Genomic DNA, 20950 nt, shown 5'->3' on the forward strand with positions numbered 1-20950 from the left:
CATTTCCTCAGTTTTTAAATCTAGGCTGATTTGTCCTCAGCAACCTACAAACCTCCTAGCACTGATCTGTCACATGATTTTTAACCAAAGGGAGCCCCTATTTCTTTTATACACACTGTTTGTCTTTTCCTTTCAGATCTAGGCTGCCCTTCCCTTCTCTTCTCTCCTAGGAGACCCAGGAGAGCAGGCACCCAGGCAAAACCACAGGGGTCACCACCTTGTTATGCACCCCATGAAGGTGGCCAAGAAAACGAATCTCAGGTAGTGGTGTTGCATTTCCCGTAGTGAGGTCCCAATATTAAGAAGAGGACAGCAGAGGACTCCTTTGCCCTAATGCTGAGGCCCTTTTTTGTACAGTGGTTTTGCTTTATTTCCTCCCTTTGATTGTTTCTACCTCTCTGGCAATTTTAACTTACAATGAGCTTCACAGGATCATTTTTCACAAAGGGCACCATTAATATTTTAGCAACTGCAACACTGGGTCAGGATGGCGGCCAGGAAATGGCCTTAGTTGAGTGTTTGGAGCACAGCTGGAAAGGAGGCAAGCAACGTGGACTGACTGACTTGGCACCATGATGAAAACAAAATTCTGGGGAGGGGAGGGGGGCACCAGGGAGTGGGTGCTGGGAGTGGAGGGATACAGCTGGGAGGAGCAGTCCAGGAGACGCCAGAAAGCACAAATCAAGACAGAAACTGATAATGCAGTCCAATAAGTGTTTGTGCCAAGCGGAATAAATGAAGAGATAGAAGAGAAGAACTCTTTTTGCATCTAGGCCAAGGACAGTAACAGTAAAGACATGATCAATGTGGTTCAGATCTGAATAATTTATACTTTCCACCATATGTCAATCAGTAAGAACTACCAGACTGGGGCTAAATCCCAGATCTTCTGACTGCAAGTTCTCACTCTCCATGCTCTCATTACTCCAATATTTCTACTAACTTGCTCACAGCCTTCATTAAAACCTCTCCACTCTGTGAAGACATTTATCTGGGGAATTATCGTGGTTCCTTGCAATTCTAGAACTTCATGAATGTGATCATCTGCCCTAAATTGTTTACAAAGGGCTTTGCTAAGGCATTTTCTTCCAGAGAAGAAGCTCGGGATGAGAACTGAGAACCTGGGTCCTACTCCTGGCTCTGATAGAGTGTGGTTGTGTAAAAAAAACAAATATCTAAGCCCAAACATTTTTTCATCTTCTTGGTACGAACAGGAACCCCTTTTCCAATAATTTCACAAGATGATGGTCACGTAAAATGGGAAGAAAAGAGACAGATTCTTGCCTCACTGAGCCCACAGTCTAGGAGTGAAAGATGAGAAAATAGACAATGAAGACAAGAAAGTTGCCTGAGGAAGCTAGATCTATGGTTGGCCCTGAAGGACCAGAAGAACTTGTGAAATGAGTAGAAAAGAGTGTGGGCTCGGATTCCAAAAATTTATGGGCACAACTCCTGATTCTGTCAATTTTCAGCTGCATGAACTTGGCTCAGTCCCCTACCTTCCCTGAGACTCTATTTCCTCACCAATAAAAATAATAATAGTACCCACATCATGGGGTTGTTGTAAGGATTAAATGAGATCTCATAGTGTCTTGTACATAATAAGTTTCCAATAAATGTTGTCAGAGGAATGGAATATTATTAGTATATATTAGAAATAACATTTCTCAGGTAAGCTGGATATTGGTATAGATAAAGAATAAGAAAATTTATAAAAGAGGAGGGACTTGAGTTCTGCAATCATTCATTTTATTATTCATTTATTCTTGATTTGATCGTTGAATCAATAAATTATTAAGTGCTTATTATATACAAATCCCTGCACTAGGCACAGTTCTTGCATTCCAGAGAATTATAAACTAAGAGAGTCAGGCAAGCAAACAAGCCTTTACAGTCCAGTTCGATAATTCAAGAATTGGTAGCATTTCAATAGAGAGTGGTGAAGGGTTAGGGTCGCAAAGAGGAATGTGGCATTTCAGGCAAGGGAAAAATATAGTGCTGAAAAGATGCATAGGCTTAGCAAAGCTTCCCCAGGAAACACTGATGTCATCAAGGTGTCCAGGAGGCCAATCATGTAGTCATAATGCCTTAAGGATGGATGGGTAGCTGACATCAGCACCATAAGGCATTCTTCTATTTGTGCACCCTAATTACAATTCATGTATCTATCTACAACTCAGATTTCAGCTGAGACCTCCTAGAAACTTAGGAAAAAGGAATTTATCAACTCCTCTCTCCACTCCCCCAGGTTCCCTCCCCTCTGTCTGGGAAGTTTTCTCTCTATCCTGGATCTTTATTCACATACATTTTCTTTATAATCAACTGCTTTGACCCAGATATGGAGCGCCACATACTTTTAGTCCCTTCAGAGGACTGTATTCTCACAAAAGCATTAATGAATGCACAAACTCAAATTTTAAAAAAAATTAATTTAAGCATTTCCTTCTTCCCTGTTTTTTTTTTTTTTTCCCCTGTTGTTCACCATGTAGTCATGGGTTTTCCGTCTCTGTAGGTGGTCCTCCATCTAGCTTCCAACCTACTTGGTTCTCTTCTTACCCTTCCAGATTCTTCTTCTCCTATTCATAAAGAAGAAGGTTGCTCAGTGCAGCCGATATCCAAATAGGCATGCACATCAAGGTGGCCCACACAAGAAAAGGCCATAGAATCAATAGCATCCACTCTCCTTACACACTTTCAAATTAATTTTAATTAAACCACTTCTATTCTGGTCTCTCAAACCATTCTGTTAAAAAGTAGTACCCGAGCCTGTTTACCATTCTGATATCCAGAGTCGTTGAGGTAAGTGAAACCCTTGGCAAAATGGGTTTATTATGTTACCCATTAACTTGTTGCATTTATTTTGTCAACTTATTCCTTTGTAAAGCAAAGATAAGAAAACACGCCTACCTCAAAAGTCATTTTTAACAACAATAGTAATAGTAATATATTCATATATATCTCAGATTTTCATGGGATTTAAAACTTTTCACAGAATGGGATAACCATTATCTCCTAAAAACTAAAAACCAACCAAAACTACCTATGTATTTTAAAACCTATTTATTAGACCCACTGTGCCTTGCTAAGCACAGAAAATGTACCATTAGTGAACTCTTTCTCCTCCTCTTCCCAGTGCTCCCAGAAGGGGCCCAGTGAATAGAAATATCTTTTAAAAAGGTGAATGATGATATTCCCTGAATTTTCTGAATTGTAGCATTACCGTTTATTTCTTTGTTCTTTTTTATACTTTTCCATCTTTCCCAACATTAAAAACAATTACCAGAGTTCCTGTTGTGGCTCAGTGGTAACAAATCTGAACAGTATCCATGAGGATGTGGGTTCGATGCAAGGCCTCACTCAGTGGGTTAAGGATCCGATGTTGCTGTGAGCTGGAGTGTAAGTCTCAGTTGTGGCTTGGATCTGGTGTTGCTGCGGCTGTGGCATAGGCCAGACACGATAGCTCCAGTTTTACCCTCTAGCCTGAAATTTCCATATGCTGCAGGTGTGGTCCTTAAGAAAACAAAACAAAAAAAAAAATTAATTCAAAAAATAAAAACAATTTCCATAGTTGTGTTTATAATGTTTTTATAATCTTATGGAACAAAAACGGTCACAAAGTGCTGCCAAGCAATTCAGCAGTATCCCGTGTTCCAGCTGAAAGGTGAGCATATGGTGACTTCATAGAAAGAAAGAGATTATAAAACCAGATTCTTTCATCTAACTGGCTGCCTAGTGGGTTATAATTTAATATGTGGAATTACCTGCTCTTTCCAACATCTCTCATCATCCCCAGAGACAATGGAACAGATGTTCATTCTGTCATATGGCTAATGTGAAACTAATGTTTAAAAGTCCTCCACTCACTGGAAGTCCTACTTGTCCTTCAGGGCCAAGCATAGACTCAGCATCCCAGAAAACTTCCTATTGCTTCTTAAGATTGGTTGTGGTTCCTTCCCTTTCTCCTTCAGAACTCTGTGTCTTGTTTTCACTCCCCTGAGGGCAGTTTCTAGTGCCTGGCAAGATGTTTTACGCATAGTTGGCATCCAAGACATTCGTTTTAAAATTAATCTGGATTTCTAATTTTTTCAGTTTTTATTGGGAAGACCTATCAAAGCTCTAAGCAATCAATAATTGAAAATATGTGTAAAGGCACTTTGATAATTGCATGGTTTTATGAAGGGATGTGGTATTATGATGATGCTGTGGTTTTGAGGGGGGTTGATGCCATCTTTTGCTCTCTTTCTCCAGCATCATTAGACAATCATTGATTCCAACCTTTTAAGAGTTGGAAAACACACCGGTTAATCACAATCACCACTTACATGTTTAGAAAGTGGGTCACAGTACTAAGGACCAGATTGTGAATTCTGGTGTTTTATGACTTTTGAGCTATACAGGGCTAGGTACTTGCTGAACATGAAATAGAGCCTTGTTAACTAACCCCTGAAGAGACTGGGGGACTGAGGAGCAAAGGGGCTCAGGTTGATAAATTGGTGCAACTCTGTGTTAATGTGGATAATTTTTTGAGTCTTACAACAGCATATGAATGCCAAGGGTGTGGGAGGGCAGTGATTTTTGTTGGATGCATTCCCTACACAACAAATATTTGATGAATAAATAAAAGTAGAGCCCTGAAACAAATGCTAAACAAGATTATAATTTCATGGATATAGACTTTATGACCCTTGTTACTTGTTACTCTCACTAAAAGTCTACTTCTGGAATTAGCTGGTGATTAGCTGGATTGAAGCAGTGAAGCCAGTTTCTCGTTCCTGTTTATATGGTTGTCTGGCAGGCATTGATAAACCATGCTGGTGTCCCACATCTTCCCTCTCTGTGACTGGTGAATTTCAGTTGACCTGGGTATCTCCCTGGGCCTCTTTTGTTGGCAGACTCAAAGGTGAGCTCATTAACCATTATCCCTTGGAAAGATGTTCTTAGAAATCAAACAAAGTCTGAGTTACACCTGCCTGTCCCCTATGGAGACAGTAAAATCTCATGCAGATTTGTTCTGCCCATCAGCTTTCAGGAGAAAGAAACTTAAAAATCTCTCACAGTGTAAAACAGTACAGCTCAAATTGAAGGACTTCACAGAAATTCAAAGAGAAGGCAAGCTTAGTTCTCTACATGCATAGGTAAGCCTTAATAAAACTCACCCCACTCTGCAGAGGGAGAGAAAAAACTGAAAATATGTGGATGAGTGGATTATTGGGGCCAAGCATCAGATTTAGCCCTTCCCAGAATGGCACCATCGCTTGTTCTAAACCCACAGTCTCTCACTTCTGTGCTTTTGTACATTTAAAGTTGACTGTTCTTCAACAAGATATAATCAATCACCTGCTTTGTTCCTGTAACAAACTGAAAGAAGCCCCGAAGCATAAAATATACTCCTTTCCTCAGGGAGAATTTTGTTCTAGATAGGGGGAAAAAAGACATAAAAATCTAGAAAGATTAATAACTGAAAGAAAGCTGCTTACCATCAAGTGTCCAGTGAGTGACAATCAAGGACATAGTGAGTGATAGGCACAGGAAGTCTTACACGATTGTAGCATTAGGAGGATCACCGTGGGCCAATGAAATAGAAGACGTTAGGACGAGGAAAGGGACAGTAAGGGTTATGGCAGGAGTGGAGACAGCCTAGGAAAACCTATAGAAATGAGGGCTTCTCAAAGAGATGAGGAAAACCTTGGGGCCCTTGAGTCCAGTTCTTACATTCGTCCACTAAAAAGTATGCACAACATAAAAGCTGAGAGTTATGTTTTATTTGGTGGTCAAAACTGAGGATTTAAGCCTGGGAGGCAGCATCTCAAGTAACCCTGACAAAACTGCTCTGAGGAGGTGAAGGGGGAGTTGGATAAATAGGAGTTTTGCAACAAAGGGCAGGTAGTAGGAACAAAAGATTATTGTTAATAAAGGAAAATCAGATATCTCAAGTTAAAGAATTTGGGGCTTCTCTCTATATGGGAAAATGCAAGAGTCTTGGCTCACTGAAAACATTCCTTTGATATGCGCCTCAGCCATCTGCAGCCAGGACCTTGCGTTTTCACATCACAAATTTCCTCAGGGCTCATGCTTGGGAGCAGCTGCAGGCTAATGGCTGCTAGGTGGCAGGTATTCTTTGTTTCCTGAGTTCTTTCTGGGCTCACCAACTCAACCTATGAGGTAGCTACAATCACTGATGACTATGACATCCTTTGTTTAGTGATATGGCGCCAATATTTTATTTCTCAACAGGATGGCTTGCTGCTATTTCATAGGTGGGCTCAAAGTTTTCTGAAATAGAAGGTAATTTGCCCAAGTTCACACAGCTGGTGGATATGGACTTTGAACTCTAGTCTGGCTATTTGCAAAGCCCAGTTTCTCTCTGTTACATTAACCCAGAGTCAAGGGTTTTCTTTTAGAAACCAACTATAATGGAAAAAATGAAAATCATTAAAAAGAACATTAAAAAAATGGTTTCCTTTTAGAGTAAGGAGAGAAGAAATTTTTAGACTGCTTTTTATTGTTCCATAGCTAAATGTTATACAATATACAGAGAAGATCTACAGATTTATTCCAATATTTTACATATTACCATTGGAGAGAGAGAGATTTTGGGTTTTTTTTTGGGGGGGGGTGTTCATTTGTTTTGCTGCACTTACAGCCTATGGAATTTCCTCAGCCAGGAATCAATCTGTGCCTAAGCAGCAATCCAAGCCATTGTAGGTATCCTTAACCTGCTGTACCACAAGTGAACTCCTAAGGAGATTTATGTTGCTGGAGGTTTAAAACCAGATAAGTGGTCTGAAAATCGTAACATTAATACTCCGCTTTTTCATATGATTGTAGACTTTATCCATTGTAACAAAACAAGGAACAGATTCAATATCTCCTATAGGAGTTAACGTTGCCAAAACTCAGCTTCTGTCCACTGGTGCCAAACAGAAATGCTGAGACAGAGTTTTGGGTGAAATAGAAAGGAGTAGTTTTTATTGTTTGTCAGTGAAGGAGGGCACAGTGGGCTGATGCCCTAAAGACTGTGCCCTCCTTTTGGAGAGAATAGGACGTGGTCTTATAGTTTGGGAATATAAAATAGGGCCACAGATAAGTCTCAGGGTAGATGCAAACTTGCATTCTTCTTTAAAGCTGGGCTGGTTCTGGTGGTGTTTAGTATCGTCTTTCTGGAATGAAGAATACTTCATCAAGTAGTTAACAATTTCCATTTGTTGGGGGGTTTCGTTCTGTGAAGAACTCAAACATATTGCTAAATATATACTCCTTGAGGAGGAATCAGGAGCCTACCACAAGGCTGCACTATTTTTTCTTGACTGTTCCTCCCTTCCCTGGTTAGCAACCATTTGAACCTACCCTTTGAAACGTAGCGAAGCTCAGGGAGGCTGAATGAAGCCTATTTCCTATAAACAAGAAATGGGGGACACAGAAAGTGTTGTTTTGTCCCCAGGATCCCCATAGGGTCCTGCTCAGTTTCATTTACGATAACTCTTTGTTGCTTGTCTTCTAAAAGGATTCTTACGTAATAAATCCTCAATTCCATAAACTCAGTCTAACCTAAGTAAGCAGAATTACTCTGACAACTGAGATAATAATTATCTTTGCTTGGTCCCCCAGCCTCCACAACTGTTTAAGCACCCCACAGAGTCACAGCCTCATTTCTCTTTGCTGTGTGTGCCCTGGGAAGATTTCTATCTAGAGAATCATCACACTTAATAAGCACCACTGTTCTCTTCAGTTGATTAAGCCCCAGGATACCCAGTCTGTGAGCAGAAATGTGTTGGGCTGGTATCAAAGCTCTAGCGCACCTCATCTCATGAGGCTCTTTTCCAATGTTATCTTGAAGGATGAAGGTTACCTACATCGTTAATCAAATGTATCACTGGAGTTTGGTAGTTACAGTCAATTCAATAGATACATAAATTATTTTTTCTTAGCTTTGATTCACAGTGAAGGAATCTGAACATCTCATCCAAGGAAGTAGAATAATGTGTCCCAGCTCCAATCAAACATTGTAAAAGATCACACTTGTTAAAAGAAAAGTAGGAAAATAAAATTTATAGTAGTGGCAATTTTGAGGTCCTTCCACATGAAACCAATCATCATTAAAGAAGCTACTATTAACCTTATGTGCAGCTTCAGTCCATGCACTCCACAGTAAATTCAAAGTCCATCTCCATGTTATGAGGTAATCAGTTCTTTGATTTACCTGTGGCTCTAAATATAGGTATCAAATCATGATGATAGCAATTGTATTTGTATGTACTCTGAGCCAAGAACCCTACTTAGCCCTTCAGTGCACCTCATTTGATACTTATAGCAGACTTACAAGGTGGCTACCATTATTCTTATTTTACCAATAAGAAAAACTACTCAGAAATTGAGTTACTTTTTCAAGGCCCCACACCCTACCAGCAGAGCTAACTCAGACCTGGCTGAGTCCAGTGTATCCAATGTAGACTGTGTAGACAATGCTCTGGAAGACTAATCTCATCCTTTCCCTGCCTGAGACCTCAGCCAGCAGGAGCACCAAATCAAATCAACATCTGAAATCATGAAGTCAGTCAGTCATGCCCTGGTATCACATGGTCCATTACTGTATTCCCAACACCTGGCTGAGTACCTAGTACTAACACAGTGATCTTTCATTCTAATGTTCTCGTCTTCCATGTGCCCTATAGTGCATGCTTCTTAAATTCTGCTTCTTAACAACATATCCCATCTTCCATGGGATCGTCCTCTGGTCCATGATTCCCTATCCTCACCTACCTTGATTTCTCCATGCTGGTTAGGAGGCCTTCATGGAGGATCTCACAATGCTGTGTGTAGAACACCATCACTACCTTTGCCACAACACTTTATGGTAACTATTTAAAATGATGTTCCCACCCCCAGAAAGCAAATTCCTTGAGGACAGGGACTGTGTCATATTTATCTCTAAATCCCTAGTAGTTACTACAGTTTCTGACCCATAGCAGGTGCTCATCAATAAATACTGAATTAATAGTATCTGTCAAAAGACACAGTAGTTACTTGGCAGGAAAAGTGCTGCAAAGGAAAGCCAACTTTTGGACAAAGATTAGACTTTCCAGGAGACTTTAAATTTAATATATCTCAGAATGTTAGGGAACTTATATTTCTCACCAAAGGTTTTCAGCTAAAGACAATGCTCTTTAGTACAAACTGAAATTTGATTATACCATCAAAGGTAGGTAGAAAATAAAAATGCAGATAATCTTCATAAAATGCAATGAATTTTATAAAGCAAGAAGTTTTTAATATGTGTTTTCAAATCTAACAATACCTAATCATTATCATCATTACATTTATTGGTTAGTTTACACAGCAGCTAAATGCATTCCAAAACATGCTCTGTCTCACTGTTTGCTACTGCATAATGCTTCTCATCATCAGGAGAGGTTTCAGTTGATTGGCCAACAAGTGTTTATTAAAAACATCTTGTGGGGACAGCACCACATTGTTTGCAATGGGAAAAATAATGAAATAATAGCACTCAAGTATCTCATAATTTATTTAGGTAGAAAAGAGACACCCAAGAGCAATAAGAGGTAAAATATAAATACAAAACTCAGAAGCTAACCACTGCAGATCTGAAGAGATGAGACAATCCCTGTAGGCTTAATGGAGGAAGCAGAGATGATTTGGATAGTTGGAAATAAAAATAAAAGGCTCCTACAGGATTTGTGGGTCAACATAAGATTCATTTGTTTGTCTCTTCAATTCATTTACCAAGTATGCATTGGAGCTAAGGGTCCAGTGCAAATTCATTTCCATCTCCAAGGGCTAGTTCTGTCCCAGTCTTGTGTGTTCTGTTACCAATAAATACAAACATAACGAATAACCTGGACAGCAACATGCAAATCAATTAAATTAGAATATTCTCTCACAACATATACAAAAATAAATTCAAAATGATTTAAGGACCTAAATAAAAGAAATGATACCGTAAAACTCCTAGAAGAAAGCATAGGCAAAATATTCTCTAACATAAACCATACTAATATTTACTTAGGTCAGTATACCAAGGCAAAAGAAATAAAAGCAAAAATTAACAAATGAGACCGAATAAAATTTAAAAACTTTTGCACAGCAAAGGAAACTATCAACAAAGCAAAAAGACAACCTATGGAATGGGAGAAAATATTTGCAAATTATGCAACCAATTAAGGATTAATATCCAAAATATACAAACAGGTCATACAAATCAATATTGAAAAAAATAAACAATCCAATCAAGAAATGGACAGAAGACCTAAATACACATTTTCCCAAAGAAGACATATAGATGGCCAACATGCACGTGAAAAGATGCTCAATGTCACTAATCAGAGAAATGCAAATCAAAACCACCATGAAGCATCACCTCATACCTGTCAGGATGCCTATCATCAAAAAGTCTACAAATAAATGCTAGGAAGGGTGTGGAGAAAAGGGAACCCTCCTATACTGTTGATGGGCATGTAAATTTGTATAGCCACTATGGAAAATGGAGATTACTTAAAAAACTAAAAGTAGAGCTACCATATGACTTAGCAATTCCATTCCTGGGTGTATATCAGAAAAAAATTTAGATTCTTATTAGAAAAGCACAAGCACCCTAATATGCATAGCAGTACTGTTTACAATAGCCAAGACATGGAAACAACCTAAGCACCCATTGACAGACTTAAGATGTGGTTTATGTGTGTATATTTATCTATATGGTTTGTGTGTGCATATATATACACACACACACAAACACACACACATATATACATATATATGTATGTATGTATATACACAGACATATGGATTCCATTATATATATATATATAATGGAATATTCATGGATGGACTTAGGAATATTTTACTCAGTGAAATAAGTCAGAGAAAGACAATTACTAAATGATATTCTTTATATGTGGAATATAAAAAAAATAATACTAATGTAAAAAGAATAGCAAATAACCATATACCTCTTTTGCAGACGTGAATGGTAGGTATTGTTGCCCCTAATTTACTAATGAGGAAGTAGACACTCAGGTATTGTGACTTGACCAGGTTTACATAGTTATATGAGACAAGGCTCAGACTTGAACTGAAGTCTTCTAACCCCAAAGCCCAAACTCTTTCCAGTAATGTGAAAGAGGCAAATGTCAAATTTTGCCAAAATTTATCATTCATTCTTCCAAATTCCTTCCAACATGAAATTTTATAAGTGAGATTGATAAAAGCAGGTTTAGCTGTAAGTATTGGAAAAAGAAATCTACACTATGTCATTGAATCTAAAAAGTACATAATCATTCCTACACTCTATCTATGGGAACCAATTCTGCCATTATTCAGACATTTTGACTGAATTGTTCCATCAGGCAACAAATCAGGGCAGTGAAGAAATAAACAACATATCTAACTTCTTTAACTGGGTGATTGAAGCGTAACAGATGAACCATTTAAGAGTGAAACAACCATAGTCTTGGCCAACTTTAATGTTACCTTATTTCTTCAGTGTTATGATATATAATATGCCAGATTCCTATTTGTAAACAGTATCATGCTCTCATTAAAACTGCATTTTGGCTATCAGAGGTTCTAAAAAAATTCAAGTTGGCTATTCAAAAATATTCATATTAGTCTCATCTCTTCTGGTTTCTTTCATACCTCTACACTCATATAATATCCTATTATTCATTTGTTTAGTTTTAACAAATTGCTGAATGTATTATTATTGCTTTGATTTGAGCATTACATGATTACTAAATGATCATAGATACTGGTCAGATTTATTACCACTGAGCTACAATGGGAACTCCATCCATATTTTTTTAAATTGTGAATATTTTTTGAGTCTGTAACATGTGTAAGATACGAAGGTCTTTACACATATTAGCTAATTTATATTATCTTATTTATTTATTTAGGCTGCACCCAAGGTATGTGGAGGTCTCTGGGCCAGAGATCGAACCCACACCACAGCAACAACCCGAGGCACTTCAGTGGCAACCCCAGATCCTTAACACACTTCACCGCAGGATACTCCTCTAAATTATTATAACCACCCAGTGAGCTAACTTTTATATCCCCATTTTCCTGATGATTGAACAGTGAATTAACTTGCTCACATTAGTGGCGGAATAAGAATTCTAAAAGACATCTTTTTGATTATCTTAGCAAACATTTATTTTTCTCTTTTATTTTCATGACTTACTTATTCATTTAGATGTTGAAAAGTCGCAAAAACATTTATGAGAGAGCCAGCTAAAAATCTATTAGCTATTCCATAATTTTGTTTTCTCTGTGAATTGGGATGTAACATCCATTTTTCTATTTTAGTGACAGAAAACTGCAGCACTAAACATTTTAGTCATGGAACATGGAATGTTCTCTGTAGGAGACTGGTTTGAAAACCAGAGCTAAGCAAATTAAAATTCTGAGGAAAGCAGAAGCAGGGATCCTTGCCTGGCACCAAGAACACTCCTGGCAGAAAATTAATTGATTTTCTTTAGCATTTTTGCAATGCCAAGGGCTGGGATTCTAGGCAGCACCAAGAAAATCTCTGTTGGGCTTTGTGAGATCCAGTCCCATTAATGACAGCTGGGTAAAATATGGTTTTAACAACCCTAAGTTTTTTTTTCAACATTGCCCTGAGTTCTACTTGGCAACTCTGGATATTTCCACCTCTGTTTCCGCCACCAAACTGAAAATCTCTCGATATGAAAGGAAAACCTTCCACCCAGCCATAGCAGCTCTTCATCTCCCTGAAAGTTTCATGCAGGCTGCATTAGCCTGAGGAGCCCTATAAAATGGGGATGAGGGAGAACACAACATTTGAGTCTTGCTAGACAACATCTTCTCTTTCCATTTGACCCAGACTCCATTTGTCATCCCTGGAGGTATTTTTGTGTTTCAGAAACATGCACATAAGTCATGGTGCAATTCAGTGTGGTTAAAATATTATTCAGGAAATAAATGCTTTTTTTGTTGTTTTAGATTGCTTTGTTTTATTTTAGTAGAAGTATTCAAAGTTCTGCAGAAACTTTATAGAGTTCCCTGGACGCCTAGCAGGTTAAGGGTTCAGCATTGTCACTGCAGGGGCTTGGGCCACTGCTGTGGTACAGGTTTAATCCCTCACCTGGGAACTTCCACATGTCATGGACATAGCAAAAAAAAAAAAAAGACAACAAAACAAAACAAAATGAAAGTTTGCAGAAACTCCCTAATTTTGCTAATACGCACCTTTATAAAAGGACCTTTATAAATGAACAACATAGAAAAAGGGGGAAATTTGGACAGCAGGTCATTAAAGGAAAGTCTTCTTCCCCCAGGACAAGATCAGAGGAGTCAGTAAAATTTTTAAATCCTCAGAAGCTCTCATTTAGGCTTTTCGTTTTTTGTTTTGTTTCATTTTTTGGCAATGTAAGTAAGGTCTCCGAGTCATAGGCACCCTTAGGAAAATGGACCTACTGGGCAAAATTTAAACCCTCACTCAACTTGGATGGAAAGATTCTCAGAGGTCCAAATGCCTCCTTAGACTGTGTACCTGCAGTAAGGGTACAAGCTGGGCAGTGAAGAAGGATATGTAATCACCACAAATAAAAATAAGCAGAAACAGAGGAGGAAAAACATGAACAGAGACAGTAAAAGGAATATAACAGCATCTAGGCAAACCATGCCCCAAATTCAAATAGCCAATCAGATGTCACATAACACACTCCATCCTGACTCTGGCCTCTGAGTGGAGGGAGAGGTTTTGGAACTCATCAATAATGAGATAAGAGGAAGTTCATTTCCCGAGTAGGCAGCCTCTTGGGAAATAAATAATTCCTTAAAAGGTGCAGGGAAGTGATGAACAAAGATGATTCTTGGAGCTCTAACCAGAACTTCATACATTTAATGACACTTCTGAGGGAGAGAGCCTGTTTTCCTTGTTAGCCTCGACTGGAGCATTTTACAGATGGCTCTGGCTCAGAAGGACAAGCCCTTCCTTTGCATGTATCCAACTATATGGAAGAGGGCAAGGATCAGATTATTCATGGCTCATACTCACCTCTGCCTAGTTTCCAATTACCAACAGGAATAAACCTCTTTGTCTAAATTGTCCAGACAGCTACCTCAATTGCTCCTTTCTGTTATGAAGCTCACTGTCACACATTTACTTGGCCTCTAAGCAAATGGTCAACTTAATGTGCTGAGAGGGAGAGGGAGAAATAGAGTGGGAGAGAAAGGTATTCCTTGGGATACCATAGCAAAGCCTTGGTGAGCAGAGATGGTTATGCCAAATCAGAAGAGAGGTCTCATAATGTGTATTTATCTACCCAGAAATGACTTTTTTGGAGTATAGGGACTTCATTCTAATGCAGGATGACAAACCACCCCACTCTGCCCAGGATGACCCCAGTTTTAGTGCTGAGTTATCCCTTGTCTGGGGGAACTCTTCCCTGGTATGCAGAAAGTCCCAGTGGTGATGGGGATGAAAGGCTAGGTAAAAAGTACAAAACCACACAGAGGACCAAAAAGTAGGTGCTGAAAGCAATACTATTTTGGGTGCCAATGAATGCAACACAGATTATCTGCCTTCTATAATGGTCGTTGCTTTTTCCCATGACTTCTGTTTTAGTCTATGCCACTATAACAAAAAAAAAAAAAAAACATACTCTGGGCAGCTTATAAACAACAGAAATTAATTTCACATGGTTCTTGAGGCTAGACGTCTAAGACCAAGGCATGAGAAGATTCAGTTTCTGGTAAGAGCCCACTTCTTGGTTCATAGATGGCACCTCAGGGCTTCATTCTTACATAGCAGAAAGGGCAAGGGAGCTCTACTGGCCATCTTGTATAAGGGCACTAGTCTCTTCCGTGAGGGCTCCACCCTAATGTCCTAATCACCTGTCAATGGCCCCACCCTCTAGTACCATCGTCTTCAGGGTTAGGTTTCTGTATATGAACTTGGGATGGACACAAACATTCAGACCATGGCAACTGCTGATTTCAGCAACAATTACATATTGGCATTTCACAATAATGAAATGTAGCATTACCCCTAGTGATAGGATTTAAGTGTTCAACTTAATATCATGGTAATCATGAACATTAACAATCTATTTTAAACTTTTTTTAACTAAAAAAATTATTTTTAGGACTATGCCCATGGCATGTGGAAGTTCCCAGGCCAGGAATTGAACCTGCACCAAAGCAGTGATCCAAGCCACTGCAGTGACATTGCCAGATCTTTAATCCACTGTGCCACAAGAGAGTTACAATAGTCCATTTTTTATTTTGTCTGTGGACCAATAATTGAGCTTCGTAGTAATACAGAGGTAGTGAATTTTTTTTTCACTATATTTCCTAAGAGTTCAGATAATGAAAATGAGAATGATTACAATATCTACAGCGGCATGACTCAGACATTATCAAAAGACAAAGCTAACTGTGCTGTTTTAGTGATGGATAGAAGGACAGTTACAACTGGATGGTTGAGGGGAGGTAAGTAATCAAAACAGTAAGTAACCAAAACAGAGCATAGTGCACAATCTTCAGAAAAGAATTTGGAGTTAGCATTTATGGTGAAAGCACTAAGTTAAAGACAGAATCTCATAAGTCCAAGGTGAAACAGAAAAAATATTTATTTCAATTAAAGAATTCTTTATTTTTTATTTTTTTAATGGCCACACCTGCAGCACATGGAAGTTCCCAGGCTAGGGGTCAAATCGGAGCTGCAGTTGCTGGCCTCCACCACAGCCACAGCAACACCAGATCTGAGCCACATCTGCAACATACACAACAGCTCATGGTAACACTGGATCCTTAACCCACAGAGTAAGGCCAGGGATGGAACATTCATCCTCAAAGAGACATCATCGGGTCCTTAACCCACTGGGCCACAACAGGAACTCTGAGTTTTTTGGGGGTTTTTTGGCTGTTGCTGCTTTTTAGTGCCACACTGGCAGCATATGGACATTCCTAGGCTACGGGTCTAATTGGAGCTACAGCCACCAGCCTACACCACAGCCGCAGCAACGCAGGACCCAAGCCATGTGTGCATCCTACTCCACAGCTCACGGCAACACCGAATCCTTAACCACCTGAAAGAGGTTAGGGATTGAACCTGCAACCTCATGCTTCATAGTCACATTCTTTTCCCCTGTGCCGCAAAGGGAACTCCATGAGTTTTTTATTTTTATGTTTGTTTTGTCTTCTAAAAAGACACCAATTCTTGTCGAAAATCAGCATAAGAAAATCACAGCAATGAACATACATTATCCTATATTTGCCTTTATTTCTCTAAGGAACTAAGTAAAGCCACATTTTCTGATTTATAAATTAGAAGCAAAATGCTTATTGTTGCTTAAAATAGAAAATTTTAGTAATAAATACTAGTATAGAATTGATTCTGTCAAATCTTACCAATAGCCGTGCTTTCTACAGTTTATTAGGGATGAGTTGAATCGAGGCAACAAAAAATGTTCCCTCTACCTCTTCAGTAATTCAGCTTGAAAATGGATTTTCCAATCATTTCTTGAATTTTGGTTGAGGGGTAAGCTCATATTTTGTCCTTTGGTTCCTTGAAATGGCACTTAAGATGAAATGTTGTGATCCTTTGTATTATTGTCAAAAACACTACAGCTAAAGCATTCTTTAAATTTTAATGTACCACATAGAGCAAGCACTTCCATATTTCTCTAATTATGGTTGAAAGTACTACAAAATAATAATTATTATTAATAATTAATAATAATAAAGCATTGTCTTCAAATATTTCCTGTGTTGCTTTGGGAAGAAGTCTTAAAGAATTTCTTGGCATTTTGTATGTACTTTTATTAAGGTCATTTTTGTCTAAGACCTTTCCTATAAATTCTTTGATTTTCATTTGGTTATCAATTTAAAATATATGGGCTACATATGTATTCCTTATATATAACATTTTTTATTAATGTATAGTTGATTTACAATGTTTCTTCAATTTCTGTTGTACAGAAAAGTAACCCCCTCACACAGAGTTTCCTGTGCTGTAGAGTAGGACCCCATTGCCCATCCATTCCAAATGTAATAGTGTGCATCCACCAGCCCCAAACCCCCTGTCCATCCCACTCCCTCCCTCTCCCTTCCCCCCTCTGGCAACCACAAGTCTGCTCGCCATGTCCATGATCTGTTTCTGCTTTGTAGATAGGATCATCAGTGCCATATTTTAGATTGCACATATAAGTGATATCATATGGTATTTGTCTTTCTCTTTCTGACTTACTTCACTTAGTATGAGAATCTCTAGTTCCATCCATGTTGTTGCAAATGGCATTATTTTGTCCTTTTTATGGCTGAATAGTATTCCATTATATATATGTAACACATCTTCTTCTTAATCCATTCATCTGTGTGCATACATACATTTTGTTTTCACATTCACAGCATTTAGAAAATTTATTCAAGCTAAGTTCATGAGAAAATAATTTACAAAACTGTAGTATCAATGGCTTTCCTTCTTTGTAGAAAAGCCTCCTGGAAAGTCTAATTCTTAAGACATTTCTTGGTGATCATAAAATGAGACCAAGGAAAACCAAAATAATCAAATATTGAGTGAACATCAGGCTTTGCCAATGAATGCTTCCATTTCTACAGTAAGGATTTACCTGTCAGAATAACTAGATACTTGTTACTGTCTATCTAGACCACTCTTTTTCAGAAAGAGTGTGAATGGAACATTGCCAATATCTAAATCTATGACTTTATTTCTATGTTACTAAGGCAGATGACCTTCATGTACAATATAATTGAAATTTTGTTCAAACATGTTAACTTTTGAAACCTGGTTACAGTCGATAGTCCTGATGGCCTGTGAGCCAATCACTTCCTTTAAGATTTGATAACAGTCATTGTAATGAGACCTTCTGTGAATCTAGACATCATAACCTCCACTTGACTGTGACCAATATTTTTCAAGCAAAGGAGTATATGTCACTTCTACACTGAAACATTGCAAAATTCTCCTTAGTTCTCTGTATCTGCCAAGATAACCAACAACAGCCAATTCTCCAGACAGGGTTTAGTCTGGGTCCCAAGGGCAAGAAAACATGGAACATAGGCCTCTAGATATTTTGTGAAGGACACATGTTATGAATAAGAAATAAACCTTAATGTTTTTTAACCATGGAGATCTTGGGGTTGTTTTTCACTATAATAAAATCTTGCCTATTCTAAGTAGTAAATGCATTATATAGTTTATCTGCGGTGTTAGGTTATTTCTGGTGGCAATTTCACTTCCCTTTTGCAAAGTTTTTGGCAAACACTCACTGTTGCTTATCTCCACATACCACCTATGAAGCCATAAACAAATAAATTCTATATATGAAGTATTTATGAACCTGATGGATACTTAGCCATTCAACCCTAGCTCTGTATGCATACCTTGAACTGCCTCAAAAGACCCATTACTTCAAACATTTTTATCCAATTATGATTGCCAAATAATTTGAAATTTTCAAATAGAATTTTCTCCTATCAAAATAACTAAGAAGCGACTGTGACTATGGCCAAATAGTATTTTATGTTTGTCTGGTTTGGGGTTAAAGAGATCTAGAAGGATGTTAGGTTAGTTCTTCCTATCTTTTAAATAACACAGTCCACCTTCTCCTCTTCCAACCACTAGACTTGACCATCAACCCTGATGGTTTTCACAAATGCTAGGAAAGTTTTCCCAAATGCTGATCAAATCAAGATTCTCCATGAAAGATAGCTCTGTGTACATGAAAATAACAAATAACTACATCTCCTTTGTCCTTCCCTTCCCCTGATGGCAGCTTCAGCATCGCCATCTTTCTCTCTTCTGTCTTTTTGTGGAAAAAAAGGAATAAGAAAGATACCTTGAAGGAAATTTTCCAAATTACCATCTATTGAGTTATTATCAGTCTGCTACAATTGAATCTAGCTTTTCTCTGACCCTTTTCTAAAAAGCAAACTTCAGCTCTGTAAGATACAGAAGGAAAATATGCAGGACTTTTGGATAAAGGACTTAAGACCAGTTGAGTACTACATAAATGCTATTTCTTATTTTTAGGGACTGACAATTCACAAGTTAAAAATGTAATGAAGTTATACATAATTTTCAATGTGATTATATTCAAAGTCATAATTATACAAGGAAAATTAACTTATCCTTGTAGCTTCTTACTTTCTTTGATAAGTTCCTTTGAGGCGACTTGCTTAGATGCTCCAGAAATTAAGGCTATCAATAACAATCACTGCAGAAGAAAGGAACACTGGGCTGAAAGTCTTGGGAATGTTGCCACCAAGTCACCCAATCCTTCACCTCTGTGTCTCTGGTCATCATCCAGCAAGTGTTGGCAGCATGCAGAAGGCTCATCCCCTGTCCCATTATTATGTTGTGACCATTAAGGGATGGGTCAATAATTATTTTAACCAATCCCCAGCGATTTATATACTAAGCTCTACGCTTTCATAATTATAATACAAATTTAAGGTCAGAATGGATCAAAGATGCAGGAGAATATTTAGTGAGTAATGAATTAAAAATAATTTGGAGTAGTCCCCTAGCCAGTGAGAAATGTGTTCCACAGAAATTTGTTTAAGTAATTGCTAGAGGTGTTGTGTCTTATATGCAATAGTTAATAGCTATGATGGTTACCATCTATTGAGTTATTATAAACTAGGGGATGGGTCCTCACTGAAATCCTATGAGACAAGTAACTTTAGTGCCTTCATTTTATAAGTGAAGACCTTGAGGTTGAGTAGAACTAAAGAATTTCCGCAAGAGCTCATATTATATGAAGCCAATTCTGACGGTTTCTAAATTTCATGATTATAACCTAATTTACATTGCATCTATCAGTTAATCATTAAAGACTTTGAAGGCTTTTTTTTTAAGATGATTTTAACAGCATAGAAATAGGAAAAAAAAAGTTTAAAAAAGTCAGAGGAAATCTTAATGTCAAAAAGGGAGAGGAAAGAAAACAAATGCACCCTATTAATGTCTGGGTAAGAAATTAACTGGAAAATAAAATTTGCACAAAATCTTGAGATTTTTAACAAAAGGAGTTTGACAATGGGTAAAAGGAGATCTAGCTAAAACATATATAATTGATTTTTGTAATTCATATGCTTTTATATTTCCTATTGACCTCAATTTCCTTACTTGATATTATTCTTTTTCCTCACCATAAACTCAATGTTTGGCATACACTCAAGTGAGATAGATAGTAAAAGTTCATTAGCTGACAAATGATTCAGAGTGTCATTTGGTTCTCTACTATTCTTTAGTTGCTTGATTTTATTTTAACCATCCTTCCACTTGCTTCAAGTGACCCTATATTGAAGCTTTACTCTGACTAAATATTACCCTCACATTTTTAATGACATTTATTATATTTTAATCTCATAAATGCCAAAACTGCTATGTTAAAGATATGTTTTTAAATTCATATTTAATCCCTACTTACTAATGACAATGAATAAGCTAGGAACATTTATAGAGAAAAGGAGACACCAAAACTTTCATCCATGCCCTTGGGCAATCTTAGATCATCTAAGATCCCAGGGTCCTTCAAGAACTTGACTCTATTCCTCCAAAGCAATTGTTATCCCTCAAACTCTAAAAGGTTAAACAAGGCAGACTCTAAAGGGTTGTTGCATATATCTCTAAATATATACGTACACATATATATATACACACACACGTATATATATTTTTACATATCAAAACAAAATAGGCAATAGTAATAGCTCTGATCACAGAAATCATTGAGAAACAAATAATAAAATTCAAGGCATATTCATTTTGGCAATAGGTAGATATTGTCATCTCAGTTTCAGAAAAGGAGACATGGTAGGCATAATTCTACCCTATGATGCAAAATGCATGTCCTATGAAGAGTGAGCCAGCATTACCTTTATTAATGAGGTATGCAATGGTTTTTCATGGTGTTAGCATCTACTTTTTGGAAAGAAAGAT

At 37.8% G+C, this 20950-nt stretch overlaps 1 protein-coding gene across 7 annotated transcripts in view; it reads right to left on the minus strand.

Annotated features, from left to right (window-relative positions):
- LOC106510102 overlaps positions 1 to 20950 on the minus strand; it is a 96069-nt gene that overhangs the window by 28279 nt on the left and 46840 nt on the right. The window lies entirely within an intron of this gene.

The sequence above is a fragment of the Sus scrofa genome, chromosome 4 (genome assembly GCF_000003025.6).
Source record: "Sus scrofa isolate TJ Tabasco breed Duroc chromosome 4, Sscrofa11.1, whole genome shotgun sequence".
NCBI classification, from domain to species: domain Eukaryota; kingdom Metazoa; phylum Chordata; class Mammalia; order Artiodactyla; family Suidae; genus Sus; species Sus scrofa.